Source organism: Aquarana catesbeiana, linkage group LG08, assembly GCF_042186555.1.
Source record: "Aquarana catesbeiana isolate 2022-GZ linkage group LG08, ASM4218655v1, whole genome shotgun sequence".
Taxonomy (NCBI): Eukaryota; Metazoa; Chordata; class Amphibia; order Anura; family Ranidae; genus Aquarana; species Aquarana catesbeiana.
The window spans coordinates 10,894,364-10,921,225 of NC_133331.1; the positions used below are offsets into that span (position 1 = coordinate 10,894,364).

A 26,862-nucleotide genomic window follows, 5' to 3' on the forward strand; every position below is an offset into this window, starting at 1 on the left:
GTACATCCTGAGAGTGACCCAGATTAGAGTGACCAGGACCCCAGTGCCCTATTCCAAATAGCTACTGGCCCTGCCAGACAACTGACTCGGCTAGGCTCCTGTGCACTGGACCATTTCCAGGAGACATTACCACGTAGGGTAAAGGAAAGGAGCAGTCCACATCAGAAAGTGTCTTTCCAAGAGTTTACTGAATGAATATCATATTATACAATCATCCTCTCACAAGGGGCAATGGCTCACAGCTTCAAGGTTACGAATCGTCCCTAGCAGAGTTCAGAGAGTAGAATTAAGAGGAGAGCCTGGTACCTACATGAGTAGTGTCCCAGAGTCCAGCATCCCCAAAGAGGAACATGTAAGTAGTCCCATACTACAAATTTCTCTTGCACCATCTGTCTTCCCCCCAAAAAACACCACTGCAATAGCTTTACAACTACATCCTGAACCTTGATGGTCCAACTAAGACAATACAGAACACTTCTTCCAGAAACAGCTACCACCAGACAGATTCCCAACAAATTACAGTCATGGCCAAAAATTGTTGCAATTACAAAGGTTTAGGCATTCACAGGTTTATTTCTTGTGTTCGTATCGGCATGACACAAAACAGTGGAGAAAGAAAAAGCCAAATCTGACACATTCCAGGCACAACTCCAAAAATGGACTGGACAAAATTATTGCCACCTTCTTAAAATTGCAAGAAATAATTGCAATCCAAGTTTGTGATGCTCCTGTCGTTTGTCATTAAACTCACCTGTATCAATTAACAGGTGCTGACAATATAGAAATCACACTGGAAACCAGTTAAAATGGTGAAAAAGTGACTCAAACTTTCTGTTGTGTGTCTCTGTGTGCCACACGGAGCATGGAGAAGAGAAAGAGCAGCAAACAATTGTCTGAGGATTTGAGAAAAATAAATTGTGGAAAAGCATGGACAATCTCAAGGTTACAAGTCCATCTCCACCTGTGTTCCTGTGTCCACTGTGCGCAACATTGTCAAGAAGTTTACAGCCCATGGTACTGTAACTAATCTCCCTCGATGTGGACCAAAGAGAAAAATGTATCAAAGGGGTTGCCAAAACTTACCTGAGGAAGCCAAAATCTTTTTTTAGGAGAATTTGCTGTAGACAGACGAAACAAAAATACAGCTTTTTGGTAAAGCCCATCATTTTACTGTTTTCAGAAAAAGAAATGAGGCATTTAAAGCAAATAATACAGTCCCTACAGTCACACATGGTGGAGGTTCACTGATGTTTTGGGGTTGCTTTGCTGCTTTAGGCCTTGACCGTGTGCATGGCATTATGAAGCATGAAGACTACCAAAGGATTCTGGGGTGCAATGTAGGGCCCAGCGTCGGAAAGTTGGGTCTCTGTCAGAGGTCATAGGTTACAGCAGGGCAATGACCCAAAGCACACGTCAAAAAGCACCCAGAAATGACAGTGATTCTCAACCAGGGTTCCGTGGAACCCTAAGGTTCCTCCAGAGGTTGCTAGGGGTTCCTTCAGCATTGGGCAATTTCTGCCTCTCAGATAAGTTCCCACTGACACCATTGATCTTTTTAACTATCTGTAAAAAGGTAATTCTTCCCAATGACCACAAGTGTAAGGGCCGTTCTTCCCACTGACCATTACACTAATGTATCATGAGTTGTAGATTTCTAATTTTTAGCAGGGGTTCTCTGAGACCGGAGAACTATTTCAAGGGTTCCTCTGTGTTGAAAAGGTGGAAAAAGGCTGGTTTAAGACAAAGCGCTGGAGAGTACTGGGCTGGCCAACAATGAGTCCAGATCTAAATCCCATAGAGCTCTCGTGGTGAGATCTCAAAACAGCAGTTGGGAAAGGGAACCCTTCCAATCTGAGAGACCTGGAGCAGTTGGTGAAAGAAGAGTGGTCTACAATTCCAGTAGAGAGGTATTGATGGTTACAGGAACCCATTGATTTCAGTTATTTTTTCCAAGGGTTGTGCTACCAAATATTAAATTGAAGGTGCCAATTATTTTGTCCAGTCCATTCTTGGAGTTTTTGCGTGAAACGTGTCCGATTTGGCTTTTTTTGTTTCTCCACTTTTTTGTGTCGTACCAATGCAAACAAAAGAAATAAACGTGAGAATGCCTAAACATTTGTAATTCCAACAATTTTCTGGGCGAAGTGGTAAGTTATCTGACAGAAATGCAGGGGTGCCAGTATTTTTGGCCAAGACTGTATATATATCCAATGCCTCCTTCCCATGGTGCCCTTTACCAGGGCAGGTTTGGCACTAAAACCCAATTACTCCCGTGGGGCGCCTATGGGGGCATCTGGTGGCCAGCTAGGCCACATCATGCCCTACCCTACTATCACATACACAGCTGAAATACATAAGCGTGAATGGTTTTGGAAGGAGTATACATTTATCTTCACTCGCTCCTTCCAAATAGCATAGTCAGGTCTCTGACCTCACTTTTACCTGCTGCATGACGGCTTGGTCAAGGACTTGCCTCAGCATGTGATTGGATAGTAAAAAAAAAACATCTGGTCAACACTCTCTCTTCCTATTAAGCTCTCTTTGTTGAACGGACAGCATTGTGCAATGCAGTAGGACTTGTTTGGCTTATGGGCTTCCCCACCCGCTCCCTGTTAGCAATGTAGGGCAAGGGAGCAGGGGCGGATCCAGGGGGGGGGCAATGGGGCAATTGCCCCCTCCGAGAATGCGAGTGACAGTGCGGGCGGCTCAACGGGTGACAGTGCAGGCTGCTCCGCAGGTGACAGTGCGGGTGGCTCCCTAGTTGACAGTGCGGCGACAGTGCGGGAGGCGCCGCGGGTGCGAGCTTGGGCGGCTCGAGTGGGCAGGTGAGAGAGGGGGGTAGCTGGGCGGCTCAGTGTGTGAACGGGCTGCTGGCCAATCAGGAAGCCAGCGGGCAGGGGAGCAGAGAGATGACATCATCTCTCACCACCCTGTGCCCGCCCTGCATCCCTGCAGTTCCGCCCTCACTGTAAAGGCAGCTGTGGGCAGCAGACAGATTACATCATCTCTCTGCTGCCTGACTGGTAATCTGCTGCCTGACTCTGGGACATAGCAAAAGACCACCTTAGCAGGAAAGTGACACAGCAGGTGACAATCCGCATCTGGTGACCGGGGACGTGGCAAGTGACAATTCGCAACGTGTGGCAAGTGACAATCTGCAAAGTGTGGCAGGTGACGTGGCAAATGACAATCCGCATCTGGTGACAGGTGACGTGGCAAGTGACAATTCGCAGCGTGTGGCAGGTGACGTGGCAAGTGACAATTCACAGCATGTGGCAGGTGGCGTGGCAAGTGACAATTCGCAGTGTGTGGCAGGTGACGTGGCAAGTGACAATTCGCAGCATGTGGCAGGTGGCGTGGCAAGTGACAATCAGCATTTGATGGCAGGTAATGTGGCAAGTGACAATTCGTAGCGTGTGGCAGGTGACAATCTGCATTTGGTGGCAGGCGACGTGGCAAGTGACACGCTCAGGGCTTCCACTGATTCTGCATTATGGTGAGTTGAACTATTTCATTTTATATTACAATGTAAGAATAGAAATAATGCGCTTCAATCATCCTGACACCATAATAACCATGGTGCCGTGATGATTGAAGCGCCAACACCAGCCGTTTCCCAGATAAATTGCCTGCAAAAAAAGGTATTTTCTGGCAGTGCCCCTTCCGAGACTAGACTCTGGATCCGCCCCTGGAAGGTAGGAGGCTGACAGGGCCACTAGGAGGACCTAAAGCACCAAAGAAATCGGTGGTCCTACTTTTATAACTCCGATAGAAAACAAAATTATGTAGAAGCCTTCCATATTTTTTTATAGACCTATACGCCAGGAAAGACAGCAGTGAAGGGCGGAGACCCAGCTGGGAGCTACACATTGACAAAGGCCATAATGGTGCTCCGATTTTTTTCTGCTTGGGCATCCCTTAGTTACCATCAGCTTAATCCGTGAAAGCTTTAATTCGACAAACAATCAGCGCTCATGATATCCGAATACGGATGAATGACATTCATATACCACAAGCAACAGCTTCCCCCAAGCAACAAGATGAAGCAAGTTGCAACATAAAACTTCCTGCTGTTATACGGCTTTTTTTCTCCTGTATGCAAATATATAATGTAACCCCTTCTGTGTGCCTGCTGGCCTTTACTCAAAGGTAGACTCCAGTTAAGACTGGAACTTAAAGCTGAACTCCGGCCACAAATGCTCTCATTTACATACAGTGGGTATAGAAAAGATATCACCCCCCACATTTTGTTGCTTTGCCATCTGAAATTGAGACAGACACAGTTTTTGTTTTATCCAGCTGTATTTACTAATGCAACTTATAACTTCCAAGTGAAAGATACAACACCAACATGTCAGAAAAAAAAAATCAAAAACAGAATCAGAGTTGTAAAAAGGATCACCCCCTTGTCTCAGTATTTAGTTGGACTATCTGCTGCTTTAATTAAAGGGGTTGTAAACCTTTGTGTTTATTCCCCCCCCCCGTTTTACTTACTCTGGAACTTGACCCACTGGGGACGTGCTGTCTCTATGCCTGAGGTTCTTACCTCTTGATTGGATAGATTGATAGCAGCAGCCATTGGCTCCCGCTGCTGTCAATCAAATCCAATGACGCAGCCGCCGAGTCATACATTGGGCGGCTATGGACGCAGAATGCTGGACTCGGGAGCACGCCCGGAAGGTAACCCCCTTGGGGAAGCGCTTTCCCGAGGGGGTTATCCGATGTGGGGAGGAGCCGCGAGAGCCGCCGGGGGACCCCAGAAGAGGAGGTTCGGGGCCACTCTGTGCAAAATGAGCTGCACAGTGCAGGTAAGTAAGATATGTTTGTTATTTAAAAAAAAAAAAATACCAAACCAAATGAAAAACCTCCTGTGATGCAGCTGCCCCCCAGAGCCCCCCTTTTACTTACTTGAACCCGGTCTTTCCAGCGACGGGGACGAGCCCTCCAGCTCCAGCCAGTGTCTCAGGTCCTGATTGGATAGATTGATAGCAGTGCAGCCATTGGCTCCCGCTACTGTCAATCAACCAATGATGTGGGAGCCGGTGGTGGGGCCAAGTCCTGCTGTCTGTGTCAATAGACGCAGCAGCAGGACATGGGAGCGCACCCGCACGGGTGTCCTGAGGGAGATCGCTTCTCCGACTCTCTCAAGAAGAGGAGGAGCCAGGAGTGCCGCTGAGGGACCCCAGAAGAGGAGGATCGGGGGCCACTCTGTGCAAAACCAACTGCGCAGAGGAGGTAAGTATAACATGTTTATTTAAAAAAGATACAAACCTTTAGATATCCTTCAACTGCTTCAACCCTGGACCATCTGGCTGGCCAAAGACCAGAGCACTTTTTGCGATTCGGCCACTGCGTCGCTTTGACAAACTGACAAATGCGCGGTCGTGCGACGTGGCTCCCAAACAAAATCTACGTCCTTTTTTCCCCACAAATAGAGCTTTCTTTTGGTGGTATTTGATCGCCTCTGCGGTTTTTATTTTTTGCGCTATAAACAAAAAAATAGCGACAATTTTGAAAAAAATGCAATATTTTTTACTTTTTTCCATAATAGATATCCCCAAAAAATATATAAAAAAACTTTTTTTTTCTCAGTTTAGGCCGATACGTGTTCTTCTACATATTTTTGATTAAAAAAAAAATCTCAATAAGCGTTTATTGATAGGTTTGGGCAAAAGTTATAGCGTCTACAAAATAGGGGATAGTTTTATGTCATTTTTATAAATAATTTTTTTTTTTAACTAGTAATGGCGGCGATCTGCGATTTTTATCGTGACTGCGACATTATGGCCGACAGATCGGACACTTTTGGTGCGATTTTGGGACCATTCACGTTTCTACAGCGATCAGTGCGATTAAAAATGCATTGATTACTGTGTAAATGTGACTGGCAGTGAGGGGGTTAACCACTAGTTGGCGCTGTAGGGGTTAAGTGTGTCCTAGGGAGTTATTCTAACTGTGGGGGGGAGGGGCTATGTGTGACACAGCACTAATCACCGCTCCCGATTACAGGGAGCTATGATCAGTGTCCTTGTCATTAGGCAGAACGGGGAAATGCTTGTTTACATCAGCATTTCCCCGTTTTTCCTCTCCGTGAGATGATTGTGGGTATCCCCAAGGACATTGAGTCCGCGGGACCCGCGATCACACTCACAGAGGTCGCGGCGGGCACGCGCGCGCCCGCAAACTGCTGCTTAAAGGGCAACGTACAGGTACGTTAATCTGCCTGTACGCGACCTTCTGGCGACGTATATTGACGTGAGCCGGGCCGGCAAGCGGTTAGACAGCAAAAAATATCATAAAAACATGTCATAGTGACTAGTATGTTTGCACAAAATTAGCATTCTCCCATATATGAAAATGTGGCTGGACAGAGAAACCTATACCGATGGCCTATGAATAACTGAATATGTAGTATTTTTTGGGCGGGCGGGTACATCTCTGGGCATGTGCGGCAAAAAGGAGGAGCCAGGCATGTCCGGAAATGGCGGGGCAGGTCCGGAACTGTGTCGCCCCCCCCCCCCGGCTATACTTCCGGAGCATGAAACAGAGGGAGTGCACGTGAAGTCCGTGCAAAAACCTCCCCCCTGCTGCACAGGATTTGGAGGGCGAGGGAGGCATAATGGCCCCGACCCGCCAAGAGCTGCACACCATGGCCCGAATTCTCCACACACCTAACCAGACAGCATCACAGACACACAGACACACATCCCCAGCACAGCCTATAGTGCTGCGTCAGCACACAACTTATATGCACCCGAAACTTCCACATAGCCAAAACACGCAAACCAAACTAAAAGAAAGCAAGTACACACCAAGGCCAAAGTACACAAACTCTCATATCCTTGGCTGCAAAATAGTCAAATTAGAAACATGAAAATAAATTAAAATAAATGCAGAAATAATGGTGGATCGGACACCTCGTGACTCCCAGTCTGGTTATGGTATGCACCACAAAGTACTCAACCTTCACAGGCCTTTATGATGCCTATCTTGGCTATTTGGGTGAGTCTTTTCCTGCTCCTACAATTACATTCCTATTGGGCCTTATCTATACTACTGGTGGGGGGGGGGGTGGATTCCCTAGAGGGTTTACTATGATCTCTATATATACACTTTAGGTCACGGATATATGACGTCTCTCTATGCTGGTTGGTGACCCGTTCTATCTCCGTTATCTGATTATTATATTTCTTTACATGTTGGTTTATTTTTTATATGTTTTTCTTGTAGATCATTCTCTGAAAGTCTTGGGAGGGGGTAGATAATAGGCCTTTTGGCTTGGTTCAACCTCTCTCATGGGGTCTCCCTTCGGGGGAGTCCCACCTAGTACTTGGGTTGGTCTGTTTTGGCAGACCTTCCAGAGAATGGGGGTCCGTCTGGTTTCGGCTAGATGGACCCAAGTGAAGTACCTCAGTCCCTGTCTGGAGCCTAACGCCCCGGGGGATCAGGTTAAGGTCCTTCCCTACTGGAGGACAGTGTAACACCCGTTGCACATTTTTGTGTTTCACTCTTTATGTGTGTGCACTTTTTTTTGGCACCAGGGTGGAAGTTTTTGGGTGTGTTTTGCACGCCACTGGCTTTTCAAAAAAAAAAATTCTCTGACAAGTATGTAAAAGGCGAAAGATTTATTCAATCTGAAGAGAAACGCTTCTCGGTCTTTTGGCTAAGATCAAGTGTAGTATCTGTTCTTATCAGTTGCCAGGAGGTGGCGCTTGCTTCCGTCCCTGATCTACGGCGAGGTGAATTAGGGGTGGTGGTGGCTATGCAAAACCTGCTGGTGTGAAGGCAACCTGGAGCCGTTAGAGATAGCCGAAAGGGAAGCCTTCTGATGGGGATGGAGAACCACTGGGTCTGGCTGGAGGGTCGGGTCCCTGGCCTTCTGGCCTAGATTGGTGTAGCGCTTGCTCCGGTCAGTTTTTCGGGAGAGAACACTGGCTCCCCTTTCCCACCTGGGGAGCGGTCAGTATATCCCGAATGTAATTAGTTAGGAGTAATGGGAGTAGTGGTTGAGTCGAGTTACACAGGCTCTCCCTAAGCTCTCAGAACTCCATGCCTTCCTGCCTGGTGTGGGGGCTGTACTAGTCTGGGCTGTTGGTCAGGGTTGTGACGAAAAGCCCGTGGTGAATGTGCCCCTGGAGTGGCAGTCCAGGGGTGCCATAGCTTGCACAAGTGTTGAGGGGCACTTTGAGATTTGGCACCTTGGTCATTTCACTACACGCTTTTTTTCACACCTGCCTCTAGGGCCAAGCCTTTTGGCTAGGACCAGAGGAATTTTTGACTCCTGGGCGAAGGGCCGGCCATTGTACTGCACAATGGCCACTTTTCACTCCTCCCACTTCCTTCTCCCTCACTTTCTTTTTATTTATTCCCTTGTTTGTCACTTTTTTGTATGTTTTTGTTTGGTGTATACACGTTTGTCACAGTGTGATGAGTAGGGTGTGGGACCTCGGGTCTACTTTGAAAGTCTCGGGAGGTGGTGGACATAGGCCTTTTGGCTTGGTTCGCCTTCTCACATAGGGTCTCCCTTCGGGGGAGTCCCACCTAGTACTTGGGTGGGTTTGTTTCGGCAGACCCTCCAGAGAAAGGGGGTCCGTCTGGTTTCGGCCAGATGGACCCATGTGAAGTACCTCAGTCCCCGTCTGGAGCCTAACGTCCCAGGGGATCAGGGTAAGGTCTTTCCTAGAGAGGACTAGTGTAACACCCGTTGCATGTTTTGTGTTTCACTCTTTATGCGCGTGCACTTTTTTTGGCACCGGGTGGAGTTTTTGGGTGTGTTTTGCTAAAAAAAAAAAAAAAAAAAAAAAATTCTCTGACAAGTATACTCCTGAGGAAGTGGGTCACCGCAAAACATGTAGAGTTTGCAACTGGAGAATTGTTTCTGTTGAAATTATTGCAGAATTTGTTTGATCTTTCTTTTCCCAGATTGCGGCAGAGAATTGGATGCCTCTAATGAGTAGCATCCGGTGTTTAGTATACACTTGTCTATGATTTTAACCAAATATTTTTTGCATAATTAATTTTTATTTTTCTAAATCCATTGTGTAAGTCTGTACTGTACCATGAAAGTCCATATTGCCTGTATTGCCTGTATATGTATTTTATTGGGATTTTATGTGATAGACCAACACAAAGTGGCACATAATTGTGAAGTGGAAGGAAAATGATAAATGATTTTCAACATTTTTTACAAATAAATATGTGAAAAGTATGGGGGGGGGAATTTGTATTCAGCCCCCTTTACTCTGATACCCCTAACTAAAATCTAGTGGAACCAATTGTCTCCAGAATACATCTAATTAGTAAATAGAGTCCACCTGTGTGTAATTTAATCTCAGTATAAATACAGCTGTTCTGTGAAGCCCTCAGAGCTTTGTTAAAGAACCTTAGTGAACAAACAGCATCATTTAGGCCAAGGAACACATCAGACAGGTCAGGGATAAAGTTGTGGAGAAGTATAAAGCAGGGTTAGGTTATAAACAAAATATCCCAAGCTTTGAACATCTCACGGAGCTCTGTTTAATCCATCATCCGAAAATGGAAAGAGTATGGCACAACTGCAAACCTACCAAGACATGGCCGTCCACCTAAACTGACCGGCCCGGCAAGGAGAGCATTCATCAGAGAAGAACCAAGAGGTCCATGGTAACTCTGGAGGAGCTGCAGAGATCCACAGCTCAGGTGGGAGAATCTGTCCACAGGACAACTATTAGTCGTGTTCTCCACAAATCTGGTCTTTATAGTTACATAGTAGGTGAGGTTGAAAAAAGACACAAGTCCATCAAGTCCAACCTATGTGTGTGTGATTATTTGTCTGTATTACATTGTATATCCCTGTATATTGCGGTTGTTTATGGAAGAGTGTCAAGAAGAAAGCCGTTACTGAAAGAAAGCCATAAGAAGTCCTGTTTGCGGTTTGCGAGAAGCCAAGTGGAGGACACAGCAAACATGTGGAAGAAGGTGCTCTGGTCAGATGAGACTAAAATTTTAACATTTTGGCCTAAAAGCAAAACTCTATGTGTGGTGGAAAACTAACACTGCATATCACCCTGAACACACCATCCCCACTGTGAAACATGGTGGTGGCAGCATCATGTGGTGGGGATGCTTTTCTTCAGCAGGGACAGAGAAGCTGGTCAGAGTTGATGGGAAGATGGATGGAGCCAAATACAGGACAATCTTAGAAGAAAACCTGTTAGAGTCTGCAAAAGACTTGAGACTGGGGCGGAGGTTCACCTTCCAGCAGGACAACGACCCATTACATTGCAGCTCTAATTTCAGCGAAAGGCGGTTCTACAAAGTATTGACTAAGGGGGTGCTATACAAATGCCCCCCACACTTTTCACATATTTATTTGTAAATAAATTGTAAAAACCATTTATCATTTTCCTTCCACTTCACAATTATGCACCACTTTATGTTGGTCTATCACATAAAATCCCAATAAAATAAATTTACGTTTTTGGCTGTAACATGACAAAATGTGGAAAATGTCAAGGGGTATGAATACTTTCTCAAGGCACTGTAAATTTCGATACCACGCCTATCCTAGAAGAGAAGTGTTACGGGGAACCCAAGTATAGAATATGCTAGAGAAACTGACAATACTGGCACTAGACCAGCGTTCAGCAGTTTTTGTTTAACTCCTTCAGATCTGCGCTATAGCCGAATGACAGCTACAGCGCGGATCTACTTTACCGGGAGGCTGTCAGCGCGAGGAGAAAAAAAATCAAATCACCGGCTTCTGTTTAAGGGACATCGGTCCCGAAGAGGAAGAGGCGAAGCCGCCTCATCTGTGCCCACCAGTACCACCTGCCAGTGCCACCTGCCAGTGCCCACAGTGCCACGAATCAGTGCCCAGTGCCCACCAGTACTTAAAAGTGCCACCTTTCAATGCCCACGAGTGCCACCTATCAATGCCCACCAGTGGTGCCAATCAGTGCCTCATCAGTGCCACCTAGCAGTGCTGCCTATTAGTGTCACCCTCCAGTACCGATCAGTGCCCATCACTGCCACCTATCAGTGCCAGCTATCAGTGCCAGCTATCAGCGCCACCTATTAGTTCCCTTCAGTGCCACCTATCAATGCCCTTCAGTGCTGCCTCTCAGTGCCCACCAGTGCCACCTCTCAGTGCCCACCAGTGCCACCTATCAGTGCCCACCAGTGCCACCTCATCAGTGCCCACTAGTGCCGCCTATTAGTGCCCATCAGTGCTGCCTTATCAGTGCCCATCAGTGCCGCCTTATCAGTTCCCATCAATGCAGCCTATCAGTGCCCATCAGTGCCCACCGGTGCCACCTCTCAGTGCCCACCAGTGCCACCTATCAGTACCCACCAGTGCCACCTAATCATTGCCCACCAGTGCCGTCTATTAGTGCCCATCAGTGCCGCCTTATCAGTGCCCATCAGTGCCCCCTTATCAGTGCCCATCAATGCAGCCTATCGGTGCTAATCAGTGCAGCTTCATCAGCGTACATCAAAGAAGGAGAAAAATTACCTGTTTGCAAAATTTATTAACAAAATATAAAACGGTTCTGTATTTTTTTGAAAAAAAATTTGGTCTTTTTGAATTTCTTTAACAAAAAATAAAAAACCCAGAGGTGATCAAATACCACCAAAAGAAATCTCTATTTGTGGGGAAAAAAATTTGGGTACAGTGTTGTATGACCGCGCAATTGTCATTCAAAGTGTGAGAGCGCTGAAAGCTGAAAATTGGTTTGGGCAGGAGGGGGGTTTAGGTGCCCCGTTAAGCAAGTGGTTAATGTCCAAGGCAGTGACATTTATTTCCATAATCATTAATAATAAATTTTAGGCGTATTGGGCCTCATGTACATCGCTGCTGGTAAACGGATATTTATGAGTAGTTACGCATTTTTTTCAACTGCTCCTGAACTCTCCTCTATGTTATCTTATCAGTACATGTACACAGGGTCATTTACAGTCATTTCTAGGCAGTTGAGTTCAGAGGCTTTTTTCGGAACGCAAAAAAATGGGTTCAGAAGCTGAGTTTAGAGGCATTTCAACCGCCGAACGCTTCTAAACGCGGCTAAAAGGCGGCAACTCGCCGCGTTTCGTTTACAGGTATTTTTCATTTTTGGTCATTTTTTTAATGTATTTTTTAAACGCTTCTAAACGCAAACGTGGCAAAACGCCGCTAAGCGTGGCATGTAAACGCAGCAAAACGTCACTATCTGTCAAGTTAAATCGTTTAGGAGAGGTTGTAAAAACGTTCCGTGTACATGAAGCCTTAGGGTGTTAACAGCTCATTAATTATGCCATTAGATTGATTGTGAAATCTGGATTACATAGAAGTGTGTTATTACTCAAAGCTATATGTCTTTTGGGTCACAATGACCCTTTGCAGCAGGATGTAGCTTGAGGGAAACCGCAGATATTCAAAATACAGGAAAAAGTAAAGAGCAAAGAGAAAATAACAGTTTGACTAAAGCAGGGGCGTTGCTAGGTCTACAAAAGATCTGGGGCTAGAGCCCATAGCAGCGTAGTAAAGAAAGTCATACGCTTGGGTGGGCATACACATGTATATACAGTAATATACGTGTGGGTGTGTCTATATCCCAGGAGAGCCCCCCACTTACATCAGGGTCCCTACGGAGCCCCCCTTACATCAGGGTCCCCACAGAGCACCCCCTTACATCAGGGTCCCCAGAGAGCCTCCTCCTTACACCAGAGTCTCCAGAGAGCCTCCCCCTTGCTTCAGGGTCCCCAGAGAGCTTCCCTCTTACATCAGGGTTTCCAGAGAGCCCCCTTACATTAGGGTCCCCAGAGAGCCTCCCCCTTAAATCAGGTTTCCCAGAGAGCCTCCCCCTTAAAATCAGGGTTCCCAGAGAGCCTCCCCCTTAAAATCAGGGTTCCCAGAGAGCCTCCCCTTGCATCAGGGTCCCCAAAGAGCCCCCCACTTAGTTCAGGGTCCCCAGAGAGCCTCCCCTCCCCTTGGGGACCCCTGCAGAGACTCATGCTTATGGGCACCAGATTCGGGGCTATAGCCCCAAAAGCCACCCCCTAGTGACGCCACTGGACTAAAGTATATTAAGACTAGTATCCATTTTGTATCATGTTTAAAGCAGTACTCTAAAAGGTTCATCTTTCTCAGTCCTCCTAAAACCTACAGGGGAAAAAAGCCTGTAAAGACAAAAGTCAAACTCTATAATTACCTTATCCATCTTCCACAATGAGCGCCTATCAGTCAGTGACATCACATCTCTTTCAGGCGGGATCCTGGGGAATACAGAGCTGTCAAACCTCGTGAGAAAGACACTCTTGCAATGGACTAAAGGATATTCTTGTGAGATTCGGCCTGTTTTGCATTCCCCAGGAATCTTCCTAGAAGGACGGTAATATCATGTCCAACGACAGGAGGAGACCTGGGCTGTATAGGTGGACCGTGTGTTGTCCATTTAAAGCCTACGGGGAAAAAGTCTATAAAGACAAACGTCAGACTTTACAATTCCAGCTGCTAAACCTAGTATAGACACCAGGTCAAAAGTCGTTGCTATTAGTGACTCAAGTAGCCTAAATTAAAGAAAAAAAAAACATGATACATTTTTATTGGTTCAGATTATAATTACTTTACACATCTTCCACAATGAGCACCTAGACAGCATTGACGTCACACCGCTTCCAGCGGGATCCTGGAGGATACAGAGCAGCCCAAACCTTGTGAGAAAGACCCACTTGCCACTGGAAAGGATAAGTTTGACCTGTTTTGCTTTCCCCAGGAATCTTCCTAGAAGGATGGTAATGTCAGGCTTTATACTTATCTTACCCACCTTCAACAAGCAGCACCAAGGCAAGAGTGACATCACACCCCTTCCGGTAGGATTCTGGAAAATACAGAGAGCAGCCCAAACCTTGTGAGAAAGACACACTTCCAATGGACTGGAGGGTCCTCTCATGGAATTTAGTTATCTCTGGGTTCCCCAAGAGACTTCCTGGAAGGAGGGTGATGTCATGTCCAACAATGGGAGGTAAGAGAGGACCTGGGCATTATCGGCAGGCTGTGCTTTGTCCTCCTAAAACCTACGGGAAAAAAGCCTGTAAAGAGAAAAGTCAGACTTTATAATTACTTTACCCATCTTCCACAACGAGCGCCTAGGAGACAGTGATGTCACATCCGATTCTGGACAGATCCTGGAAAATTCAGAACAACAAACCTTGTGAGAAAGCCCACCTGCAATGGACTGGAGGTAGAGGTTATTGTTATGGGATTTGACCTGTTTTGCGACCCCCAGGAATTTTCCTAGAAGGACGATAGTGTCATGACCAGAGATAGGAGGAGACCTGGACATTATAGGTAGACTGTATGTTTTCCATTTAAAACCTACAGGAAAAAAAAGTCTGTAAAGTCAAAAGTCAGACTTTATAATTCCAACTGCTAAACCTAGTATAGACACCAGGCCAAAGTCGTTGCTATTAGTGACACAAATGGCCTAAATTAAAAAAATACATTATCAATTTTTATTGATTCACGTTGTAATTACTTTACACGTCTTCCACAATGAGCACCTAGACAACATTGACATAACGCCCCTTCTGGCAGGATTCTGGAGAATACAGAGCAGCCCAAGCCTTTTTAGAAAGACACACTTGCATTGGACTAGAGCAGAGGTCTCCAAACTTTCTAAACAAAGGGTCTTCAGACTTTAGGGTGGTCGGACCATGGTCTTCAGGAGTAGAAAATTTCCTGGCATCAGTGGGAGTAAACAATGCCCCATCTTTGGTGTCAATGAGGGGAAACATGCCCTATTGATGGTGTCATTGGGAGAAACTGTGCCCTATCGTTGGTGTCATTGGGAGGAATTGTGCTCCTTTGTTTGTGTCAGTGGATAAAATAGTGCCCCAAGGGCAAAATAAAAGCAAGCTAATGGCCGCAGTTTGAAGACCACTGAACTAGAGGGTCTTCTCATGGGATTTAGCCTTCTCTGGATTCCCCAAGAATCTTTCTGGAAGAACAGTGGTGGTGTAATAATGCCCAATGACAGAAGGTAAGACGGGACCAAGACATTGTAAGTGGACCGAGCATTGTCCGCTTAAAGCCTATGGGGAACAAAGTCTGTGGGCATTGTTGTATGAAATCAGGAGACCAACCTGCTGATCGGAGAACCCCTGTCTGTAACTGAGAAGTATTCCCACAATGCAAGTTCCTTGCTGTTGCTAACACATGCTCAATTTGTAAAAGATAGACTGGATCCCTCAAAATTACTTCTGAATTCTCCCTTCTGGGCTTTGCTTGGGGAGTGAATGATGTTGCAATGCCGGAGAGATTTCCTCCAAGGTAGAGACCACTTGACTTTAACATTACAGCTAGGACTACATTTCCTGACGAGTGTGTAGACTTAGTGGCTAAAGAGGACCAGTAGTGTCGTCTACATTTCAGGGATGTTCGAAAGCCATGCAGATTCCTTGATGCCCCTTGACCAACTGTGCGTCTGGACCCTTCAGTATTTGGCACAGATACAAATTATTGAAGTGAGATGTTCAGATGCCTTGTGTTATGAAGGCTGTACTGGGTTTCACATTTGGAGAGCTGGAGTCCAATATTAATCATTCGCTATACTTACTGGGTAGAAGATAAGCAATATGGGACATCCAAACAAATCCAGCAGAATGAACAATTGAAGCCTTGGTCATAGTTTAGTCATGTGCTGGGTTTCACCTTAATTTAATGAACAACTTTGAATTCACTTTAAAGTGTATGTAAACCCTAACCATGAACTTCTCTTATTTGCTCCTCTTTGGTCTGGTAAATAAAATACTTGCTGGTCTTTCCAGAAACCTTGTGAGCTGATAATGTCCCGTGTTGCATTGGTATCAGCTATTTTGAAGCACTACAAAACTCCTCCCGTTTATGATATGGAGGAGAGGTGAGGAGAAGAGACGACGAGAAGAGAGAAGAGAAGAACAGAATAGGAGAATAAAAGAAAAGAGGAAGAGAGGAGAGAGGAGAGACTACAGAACTCCCATGTATGATATGGTGATCAGGACAGGAGATAAGAGAAGAGTTCTATACTCCTCTACTATTCCCAACTATCTGTGGGGACTACAGAACTCCCATTTATGACATGGAGAAGAGGAGGGTCCTACACTACTCGATTGTTCCCAGCAATCTCTAAGAATTACAGAGCTCCTCCCATTTATGATATGGTGAAGAGAATACAAGGGTTCTATTTTACTCCATTGTTCCCAGCTACCTCTAAGATCTACAGAACTCTACCCATTTGTGATATGGGGGAGAGGACATCTTGTGGCGGAAAAGAACTGCAGAGGACAGCTGTAGATTGAAGGTGAGTATTTGTCACAAACCTGTATGTGGAGCCTGAGATGATGAGGGTGGCCTCTTTCACCATTCTTGTCCAAGCACCCTTGGAAGTTGAGACAGGGTTTGCATGGGTGATGGAGAGACACAAGTGCCAGTAGTACACTGAGGATACACCAAGTTCAGTTAAAGACGGAGTTGGGTCCCATGCCTGGTCTAGTAGCAGCCAAGCAGTGAGGCACCAAGTTGTTGGCAGGATCATTGTCAGCACCAGGCAATGGTTAGTAACGAGTGGGAAGTGAGGTACAAATTTGCTAGGCAGGAGCATAGTCAGTAATTCTAGCCAAAGTCAGTAGAGATAGAGAACAAAGCAGACAAGGGGTAATCCAATAGTGAGATCCAGTGGAAGCCGGGTCAGTCACAGATTCAGGACGAGTATCAGAATAAAGAGCACAGGAATAAGACTGAAGACCATTTAGCGAAGAGCTTGAGCAGAGTTCAGATTTTAAGCGAAATTAGACCCATCGATTTAATAGTTTAAAAAAAACTTTACATTCCCGGAATGCCCGAAATGCTAACTGTCACATTGGTTGTGCTCCCAACCAAACTGTCAAACTGCTCCCAACCAAACCTTCATGCATAGAATGCATGAAGGTAAAAGAAAACCTTGAACCTTTAGAACCACTTTAATGATAGTACATACATTTAATGTACAAACAGGTAATATCTGCAAAGGGTCCGATAGGAGTTCTGGTGGAACTGTGCACATATACCCAGATATATATCGTTATTAATAAATATACTTCCGGGTGAATGTTGCAGCAAAGTCCAGTTGCAGGGGCCCTCAAGGATGATCACGATGCTGCATCTGTCTTGGTGTCAAAGATCGGAAGACAGAATCAGTAATAATAGGGGGATCGTTGAACCATTGTCCAACAAGCCTGGAACGTAGCTTCTCACCAGCAGAAACTGTCGCATGACATTGGAACTCAGAATCAGCCTATCTACTCTGCGCCTTAGTCCCTAGTAGTTTCTAATCCGCCATACAAGCAGACCTCTAACTACAGTGCCTTGAAAAAGTATTCATACCCCATGAAAATTTCCACATTTTGTCATGGTACAACCGAAAACTTAAATGTTTTTTTTTGGGATTTATGTGACTGACCAACAAAGTGGCACAAAATTGTGAAGTGGGAGGAAAATGATAAATGTCCCCCACATGGATTCTCGTAAACTACAGATAGGTCTTCTTATTACTTTCTTCTTGTCACTCTTACATAAAGGTCAGATTTGTGGAGAACACGACTAATAGTTGTCCTGTGGACAGATTCTCCCACCTGAGCTGTGGATCTCTGCAGCTCCTCCAGAGTTACCATGGACCTCTTCTCTGCTTCTCTGATGAATGTTCTCCTTGCCCGGCCGGTCAGTTTAGGTAGACGGCCATGTCTTGGTAGGTGTACAGTTGTGCCATACTCTTTCCATTTCCCGATGATGGATTGAACAGAGCTCCATGAGATGTTCAAAGCTTGGGGTATTTTTTATAACCTAACCCTGCTTTAAACTTCCCCACAACTTTATCCCTGACCTGCCTGGTGCGTTGCTTGGCATTCATGATGCTGTTTGTTCACTAAGGTTCTCTAACAAACCTGAGAGGGCTTCACAGAACAGTTGTATTTATACTGAGATTAAATTACACACAGGTGGACTCTATTTACTAATTAGGTGATTTCTGAAGGCAATTGGTTCCACTAGATTTTAGTTAGGGGTAGGGGGCTGAATACAAATGCCCCCCCCCCCCCCCCCCACCACCACACACACACACACTTTTAACATATTTATTTGTAAAAAAATTGAAAACCATTTATCATTTTCCTTCCACTTCACAATTATGTGCCACTTTGTGTTGGTTTATCACATAAAATCCCAATAAAATACATTTACGTTTTTGATTGTAACATGACAAAATGTGGGTAATTTCAGGGGGTATGAATACTTTTTCAAGGCACTGTACCTTTGTGCCGTCAGATACCAAATCTGGCTTTACCCCAAGCTAGACAGTGAGCCCTGAGCTAACATTAGCTATGGAATCCCACACCAGAAGAGACAGGGTTAACTCAAATAACAGGAGCTGCATATAATCTCTATCGCAATAACCAGGTTCACCTACAGCAAGGTGATCTTTACACATTCACACTAGTCACAGATCAAACTATCCGGTGTAGTGCTTGTAAGATAAGAAGATGTGCGTATACTTCTGTTATCAGACCTTAAGTGTGTGCTGTATATACATATACACTATATTACCAAAAGTATTGGGACGCCTGCCTTTACACGCACATGAACTTTAATGGCATCTTCGTCCGTAGGGTTCAATATCGAGTTGGCTCCGCCCTTTGCAGCTACAACAGCTTCAACTCTTCTAGGAAGGCCGTCCACAAGGTTTAGGAGGATGTCTATGGGAATGTTTGACCATTCTTCCAGAAGTGTATTTGTAAGGTCAGGCTCTTATGTTGGACGAGAAGAACTGGCTCGCAGTCTCTGCTCTATTTCATCCCAAAGGTGTTCTATCAGGTTGAGGTCAGGACTCTGTGCAGGCCAGTCGAGTTCCTCCACCCCAAACTCGCTCATCCATGTCTTTATGGACCTTGCTTTGTGCACTGGTCCAAATCATTTGGTGGAGGGGGGGATTACGGTGTGGGGGTTGTTGTTTTTCAGGGGTTGGGCTTGGCCCCTTAGTTCCAGTGAAGGGAACTCTTAAGGCGTCAGCATACCAAGACATTTTGTCTTTGCTTAGTTCACTGGAACTAAGGGGCCAAGCCCAACCCCTGAAAAACAACCCCCACACCATAATCCCCCCTCCACCAAATGATGTGGACCAGTGCACAAAGCAAAGTCCATAAAGACATGGATGAGCGAGTTTGGGGTGGAGGAACTTGACTGGCCTGCACAAGAGTCCTGAGCTTCAATCAGGACCTCAGACTGGGCCGAAGGTTTACCTTCCAACAAGACAATGACCCTAAGCACACAGCTAAAATAACGAAGGAGTGGCTTCACAACAACTCTGTGACGGTTCTTGAATGGCCCAGCCAGAGCCCTGACTTAAACCCAATTGAGCATCTCTGGAGAGACCTAAAAATGGCCGTCCACCAACGTTTACCATCCAACCTGACAGAACTGGAGAGGATCTGCAAGGAGGAATGGCCGAGGATCCCCAAATCCAGGTGTGAAAAACTTGTTGCATCTTTCCCAAAAAGACTCATGGCTGTATTAGATCAAAAGGGGGCTTCTACTAAATACTGAGCAAAGGGTCTGAATACTTAGGACCATGTGATATTTCAGTTTTTCTTTTTTAATAAATCTGCAAAAATGTCAACAATTCTGTGTTTTTCTGTCAATATGGGGTGCTGTGTGTACATTAATGAGGGAAAAAATGAACTTAAATGATTTTAGCAAATGGCTGCAATGTAACAAAGAGTGAAAAATGTAAGGGGGTCTGAATACTTTCCATCCCCACTGTATACCCAAAAGCTATGGGCATTTGCGCATAGGAACACTTGCCTAATAATCCCTGCATCTGGTCTGGATTAGCAGCAGCTTCTCCATGGACAGGGCATGTTTTCCCAGATTCTCCTTCTCCGTTTCTTTGTTTTGGGGTTTCCAACCTTTGCAGGTAAATAGCTCTGTGATAGCACAGTTATTTGCAAATACAGACAGTAAAGCAGAGCAGATCCCTTCAATTTTTATTTATTTAATTACTAGAGTTATGTTTTAAGTCCATCTCATCATCACCAACATTAACAGGTGAAAAAATTGACTAGTCATTTGTACCATAAACACATCAATAAGCAACGTAAACACACAAAAAGCCAAAACAAACAAGATCATCATTCACCAGCTCTTCCTTTTACTGCTCGTCAAATGACAATAAAAGACCCTTGCTAAAATTGGAGCCCTATGATTTCAGGGACTCGCGGGACATGTTCTCTTCCTTGTAATTGGACATATGGACAGCTCATTGTTTGTCACAAATCACTTCTGCAATTCTACCTCTTAGGCGTTCATGGACTACTTTACGTTGTTATCATATCATAAAGATAACGCCATAGTTATTTCTGTTAATATAGATATGAACAATATTGAATATGTCTTTGTGTGAGTGCACCTGTCAGTAAAGGAATGTGCATTGAGAGGCATGTCATGACACCCTCATTTGTTCTTGTGGTGATTATACTGCTGCCGTCCCCAGGGTATCCAGAAAATGCAAGATAATACCTTATTTCCATGTCCTGGTTACTAGTAATCAAAGAAATCAACATTCGTTATCCACGTGACCTCCAGAAAATTTACCCCTTCCTTCAAGACCAGGCCATTTTATTTCTGTTTAGTACTTTAACTGACAATTGCGCAGTCATGCAATGCTGTACCCAAACTAAATTTGTAGCATTTTTTCATTTGGTGGTATTTGATCACCAATGGGTTTTTTTTTTAGTTTCCATAATGTTTTATTAAGGATATTCAAAGTAATAATACAGAGAAGGAAGAACATAGAAAACCAGAAGTTACAAGGGCTCGACGGGCCTAAAGAACTACATATATAGCATAACCGTAACAGTGGTTTATTGTTTAACCCATATAAAATGGCCAAAAGTAGTATAATAGCATTGTAATGTGCTGAAAGATATACAGTATTTCACAAAAGTGAGTACGCCCCTCACATTTTTGTAAATATTTTATATAGATATAGATATCTAGATAAATAGATAGATAGATAGATAGATAGATAGATAGATAGATAGATAGATAGATAGATAGATAGATAGATACAGTATCTCACAAAAGTGAGTAAACCCCTCACATTTTTGTAATTATTGTATTATATTTTTTCATGTGACAACACAGAAGAAATGACACTTTGCTACAATGTAAAGTAGTGAGTGTACAGCTTGTATAACAGTGTAAATTTGCTGTCCCCTCAAAATAACTCAACACACAGCCATTAATGTCTAAACCGCTGGCAACAAAAGTGAGTACACCCCTAAGTGAAAATGTCCAAATTGGGCCCAAAGTGTCCATATTTGGTGCGGCCACCATTATTTTCCAGCACTGCCTTATCCCTCTTGGGCATGGAGGTCACCAGAGCTTCACAGGTTGTCACTGGAGTCCTCTTCCACTCCTCCATGACGACATCACGGAGCTGGTGGATGTTAGAGACCTTGCGCTCCTCCACCTTCTGTTTGAGGATGCCCCACAGATGCTCAATAGGGTTTAGGTCTGGAGAAAGGCTTAAAAGAAAAGAGAATAATTAACAAGTTATTTACAAACCGCGCTCCCTTTAAAGTGCAAGTGCAAGTAGGATAATAACTAACACAAAAATATATAGAAATACTGTGTCATTGGTGACAACCATAATGGGTGATGAAATACCAAGCAATAAAAAAACAAAAAAATCAAAAAGTCAATCAAAGAGCAAATAGTGTTCAAAAATTAAGATAAATTCTCAAAAACTTCTGGATAAATCATCAAGGGAGTAATATTCCGCCACCATCACCGGCCACACAGTCCACTCACCAGATTGTAGTGACTCCCATTACAGGAGTCAAAAGCGCTTCATAGACATGCCAGAAAGATTCCCACGATCACGGCTTGGTCCAAGTGCTAAGAATCAGGAATGCTGTGACTGCATGGACACTGGATGGATTTTGTTGAACCCTCAGATCGAGATTCGTTATTGAAGACCATTAATGCCATGAATGAGGAGAAAGTAAATGGAAGGCTCCCATCGTGAAATATGCCAAAAAAATTATTTAAAACAGGATAAAAAAACGTGCAAGCCAAACGTGGGTCTGTGCGGACAGTCTAACAAATGAACGCTGCTGCGAAATCAGCAGCGTAGCAGGCGGAAGTGACGTGTCACATTCGGTAAATCCGACCGGTTTCGTCAGTACGTTCTGACGTCATCAGGGATCGTACTGATGCTGAGTATGAACGTTGTCTCTCAGAGGCCAGAAGTGGCCTATTTTAGATATGTGAAGTCCATGTTGGAGTTGATTTATGTTGTAGATTGAGCTGGTTTCTTGAAACAAGAGAGGTTGGTTAGGGAAATCTCTATATGATAATGTGTGAGGGTAGTCTTCGGGGTGACGCATGATACGAGGTGGTAATTACATACCTCTAATGGAGTTTCCAAGGTTGACAGACCTGCTGGTAACCTTGTATAGATACATTAGTTCGTTTGGGCTAATAATGGGGTGTATTACATGAGGGGAGGGGGGGGGTGAGAGGGAAGAGGGATGTGGATGAGCTGAAAGGAGGAGTAGAGTATGGAGAAGGCTCTGGGTGCAAGAGCGGTAGGGGGTAAGAATGGAGAAGGCCGAAACAGGGGGGGTGAGTGCCTCCTACCTGACCCTGTTTTACGGCCTATCCGATCTCAACAATCCCCAGATCTTTCTGTAGGTTAGGTCGGTGTGGGGTCATCGATAAAGAGAGAAATAATGTCTTGGTATCATTCCTATTCATTTGGGTTTGGACTCCATGGTTTGAGTGTATTCAGCTGGTGCTGCTGCTGGGGGATCAATTGTTGTTGGAAGGGATCTACTGTTGAGGGAGTGGTCTATTCTTGCTGACTGCTGGAAAGTCTATTGATGCTGGGAAATCTGTTTTTGCTGCCAGGGTCTATTCTTATTGGGGTCCATTGTTGTTAGGGGGTCTATTGTTGCTGGAAGGGTTTAATGCTGCTGGTTGCAGGAGATCTACTGTACTGTTTTTCTTGTTATTATTACTTATCACAAAATAATACTTGGTTCTGTATTTAAAAGTGGCAGTACTTGGAGGTGGGTAGGGGGTGGGACCAAGGGATGTCGCTCAGAGGTGGGTAGGGGGTGGAGACCTGAGAAGAAGTGACTCAGAAGGGGGGGGTTCCTGCACCTATTCTCTGAGAAAAAAAAGTCAAAAAGCCCTGGCTAGAAGCAGTGGCAGCTGGTGCTCAATATTTTGGGGGGGTGGCAAACCAACGACACCCCCCTGCACGGGAGACAGGTGGGAAGGCGGTGATGACCCCCCCCCCCCCCCCCCGTGGGAGACGGATGAGAAGGCAGCGATTAGAGGCCTCCTTACCTTAGGAGGCAGATGACAAGGATCCGGGGTAGGGCTGCTGCTCCTCGCTCCGGGGCCTTTGCTTCTCCTCCCTAGACTCCCTGGCCAATCAGGTCTCAGGACTCACTTCCTGATTGTCCGGGAGGAGAATTAGGAAGACAATAGCGAATATTAAGTGGGTGGGCTCAAGGACACCTGATGTACACCTGAGATGTAAGGAAGCACTCCGGTGGGGACACCTGAGATGTAAGGAAGCACTCCGGTGGGGACACCTGAGATGTAAGGAAGCACTCCGCTGGGGACACCTGAGATGTAAGGAAGCACTCCGCTGGGGACACCTGAGATGTAAGGAAGCACTCTGCTGGGGACACCTGAGATGCAAAGAGGGACTCTACTGGAGACACCTGATGGCATCTGGTGGCAGGTGACATGGCTCAGGGCTCCCACTTATTCTGCATTATGGTGAGTTGAACTTTTTCATTTTATATTACAATGTAATAATAGAAATAATGCACTTCAATCACCCTGACACCATAACAACCATGGTGCCGGGATGATTGAAGCGCTAACACCAGGTGTTTGGAGTATCTTTATCTGCTGATTGTTAAACTTTCTGTAACACATATATTTCTGTTGTGGTGTAGGATCTGGGCCTGCTGTCCCTCCATCGCTCTTTTTTTCCTTCCTTCTCTCTCTCTCTCTTTCTTTGTTTCTCCCTCCATCCCTCGTTATCTCAGACTCTAACCACACCACTTTGAGTCACGCCCCTTTAAGACACTCCCAATATTACACTTAAACCATGCCCATTTTTTTGCACGCCACATTTTCCTTTCCCCGCTAGGCCACACCTACAAACAAATGTTCGCCCCCTAATTATAATAAGACTCTGCCCACAGACAAAAAAAAAAAAGTGTCCCTATACATTTTTTTACAATGTTGGAAACTACGCATTCTGCTGCAGTGAAATTGCGGCGTCTGGTCGGCAAGAGGTTAAAGTATAACTAAAGGCAAAATTTTTATTTTTTTTAGTTTGGCTCTGGATTTGGAGCGGGGTGGTTTTAGGAACCTATTCGTTTCTATTGGTTTCCCCGTTAGGGATGTGCAGATGCGGTCCACTCTCTTTTGCAGGTCAGTGTTCTGTGAGAGTGAATGCGGACTGCGCATGCATGGGTAGGAAACAAAGCCGGAAGTGCTCATTTGTGGGTTTCAGGTTTAGGAGCGTGTCTATGGGAATGTTTGATAATTTTTCCAGGAGCACATTTGTGAGGCTAGGCACTGATGTTGGAAAGGAAGGCCTGGCAGTCTCCGCTCGAATTCATCCCAAAGGAGTTCTATCGGGTTGAGGTCAGGACTCTGTGCAGGCCAGTCAAGTTCCTCCACCCCAAACTCGCTCATCCATGTCTTTATGGACCTTGCTTTGTACACTGGTGAGCAGTCATGTTGGAACAGGAAGGGGCCATCCCCAAACTGTTCCCACAAAGTTGGGAGCATGAAATTGTCCAAAATGTCTTGGTGTGCTGACGCCTTAAGTGTTCCCTTCACCGGAATTAAGGGGCCAAGCCCAACCCCTGAAAAACAACCCCCACACCATAATCCCCCCTCCACCAAATGATTTGGACCAGTGCACAAAGCAAGGTCCATAAAGACATGGATGAGCGAGTTTGGGGTGGAGGAACTTGACTGGCCTGCACAGAGTCCTGACCTCAACTCGATAGAACTCCTTTGGGATGAATTAGAGCGGAGACTGCGAGCCAGGCCTTCTCGTCCAACGTCAGTGCCTTACCTCACAAATGCTCTTCTGGAAAAATGGTCAAACATTCCCATAGACACCCTCCTAAACCTTGTGGACGGCCTTCCCAGAAGAGTTGAAGCTGTTGTTGCTTGCCAACTCAATATTAAACCCTACAGACTAAGACTGGGATGCCATTAAAGTTCATGTGTGTGTAAAGGCAGGCGTCCCAATACTTTTGGTAATATAGTATGTATATATACATACTTAGGACCATGTGATATTTCAGTTTTTCTTTTTTAATAAATCTGCAAAAATCGCAACAATTCTGTGTTTTTCTGTCAATATGGGGTGTTGTGTGTACAATATGGAGTGCTGTGTGTACAATATGGGGTGCTGTGTGTACAATATGGGGTGCTGTGTGTACAATATGGGGTGCTGTGTGTATAATATGGGGTGCTGTGTGTACAATATGGGGTGCTGTGTGTACAATATGGGGTGCTGTGTGTACAATATGGAGTGCTGTGTGTACAATATGGGGTGCTGTGTGTACAATATGGGGTGCTGTGTGTACAATATGGGGTGCAGTGTGTACAATATGGGGTGTTGTGTGTACAATATGGGGGGCTGTGTGTACAATATGGGGTGTTGTGTGTACAATATGGAGTGCTGTGTGTACAATATGGGGTGCTGTGTGTACAATATGGGGTGCTGTGTGTACAATATGGAGTGCTGTGTGTACAATATGGGGTGCTGTGTGTACAATATGGGGTGCTGTGTGTACAATATGGGGTGCAGTGTGTACAATATGGGGTGTTGTGTGTACAATATGGGGGGCTGTGTGTACAATATGGGGTGTTGTGTGTACAATATGGGGGGCTGTGTACAATATGGGGTGCTGTGTGTACAATATGGGGGGCTGTGTGTACAATATGAGGGGCTGTGTGTACAATATGGGGTGCTGTGTGTACAATATGGAGCGCTGTGTGTACAATATGGGGTGCTGTGTGTACAATATGGGGTGCTGTGTGTACAATATGGGGTGTTGTATGTACAATATGGGGGGCTGTGTACAATATGGGGTGCTGTGTGTACAATATGGGGTGCTGTGTGTACAATATGGGGTGTTGTGTGTACAATATGGGGGGCTGTGTACAATATGGGGTGCTGTGTGTACAATATGGGGGGCTGTGTGTACAATATGAGGGGCTGTGTGTACAATATGGGGTGCTGTGTGTACAATATGGAGCGCTGTGTGTACAATATGGGGTGCTGTGTGTACAATATGGGGGGCTGTGTGTACAATATGGGGTTCTATGTGTACAATATGGGGTGCTGTGTGTACAATATGGAGTGCTGTGTGTACAATATGGGGGTGCTGTGTGTACAATATGAGGTGTTGTGTGTACAATATGGGGTGCTGTGTGTACAATATGGAGTGCTGTGTGTACAATATGGGGTGCTGTGTGTACAATATGAGGTGCTGTGTGTACAATATGGGGTGCAGTGTGTACAATATGGGGTGCTGTGTGTACAATATGGGGTGCTGTGTGTACATTAATGAGGAAAAAAAATGAACGTAAATGATTTTAGCAAATGGCTGCAATATGACAAAGAGTGAAAAATTTAAGGGGGTCTGAATACTTTCCGTCCCCACTGTATATATACTGTACGGTATATACAGAGTAAGTAATATCCTCCAGCACCTATCCTTCCGTTGCTCATGTTATTAAACATTCCTGGTAATTCACGCTTCACTTCTATTATTTGC

General features: G+C 45.1%; 1 pseudogene; it reads left to right on the forward strand.

Annotated features, from left to right (window-relative positions):
* Window positions 1-7,643: 7,643 nt before the first annotated feature.
* LOC141106959 (U2 spliceosomal RNA) lies at window positions 7,644-7,776 on the forward strand (annotated as a pseudogene).
* Window positions 7,777-26,862: the final 19,086 nt, after the last annotated feature.